Source organism: Frankliniella occidentalis, unplaced genomic scaffold (genome assembly GCF_000697945.3).
Source record: "Frankliniella occidentalis isolate FOCC.00 unplaced genomic scaffold, Focc_3.1 Scaffold2670, whole genome shotgun sequence".
NCBI classification, from domain to species: domain Eukaryota; kingdom Metazoa; phylum Arthropoda; class Insecta; order Thysanoptera; family Thripidae; genus Frankliniella; species Frankliniella occidentalis.
In genome coordinates, this window is record NW_026269748.1 from 3,328 (window position 1) to 4,075 (window position 748).

At 60.8% G+C, this 748-nt stretch overlaps 1 non-coding gene across 1 annotated transcript; it reads left to right on the top strand.

Annotated features, from left to right (window-relative positions):
- The first annotated feature begins 40 nt into the window (after window positions 1-40).
- Trnan-guu (transfer RNA asparagine (anticodon GUU)) lies at window positions 41-113 on the top strand. Its single transcript has one exon. It is a non-coding gene; the product is annotated as a tRNA-Asn (tRNA).
- The last annotated feature ends 635 nt before the right edge of the window (window positions 114-748 follow it).

A 748-nucleotide genomic window follows, 5' to 3' on the forward strand; every position in this document is an offset into this window, starting at 1 on the left:
CCCGACCAAGACCCGGCCATGTCTCCCCCTCTACCACGAAGCCTCCGTGGCGCAATGGTTAGCGCGTTCGGCTGTTAACCGAAAGGTTGGTGGTTCGACCCCACCCGGGGGCGCTTCTTTTGTCCTCTCAAACTTCATTCTGATGAGCGCCCTCCCTTAACTCTTTTCTGCTGCGGCTCTGCGACTGTAGAGTCCTACGCGACGCGGCTAGTGATGTGGCTGCTCCCGCTGCTGCTGCCCGTCACACGCCGGGCGACGCCAGGGGCTCCCGATGATTACATCTGCATTACTGCAGCGGGCCGAGCGCCATTAGGGGGGCGAACACAACTGCGGCGCTGCGTCACGGCAACGCGACGTCTCGCCATCACCGGGCTCATGATGGAGACATTAGGCGCAGCCGACGCGACGCAGCTGTAGGTCATTTGTGTGGCCCCCGGTGTTGTAGTCAAAGCCGGTCATGAGCGTCGTCGGCGGCTGTCGTGCCCCTGTCCCTGACGGTGGCGTGGTGGGTGGATCGGCGAGCGGGGCTTGACCTTCGGGATTGACAAGTCGTGTTACGTTAATGCCTCGTGGTTCACATTTTGTAAAGTATAAAAGTTCGACCCAGCTACCCAGCTCTAGGCGCGCTCCAGGCCCGCAGACCGCGTGACTCGGGCTCGCAAACTTCTTTGATATGCCCCCTTCCCAATTCCGACCACCCCACCCCCGTATCAGGGAATGTGAATCAGATTCCAATAGAACCCCCCCC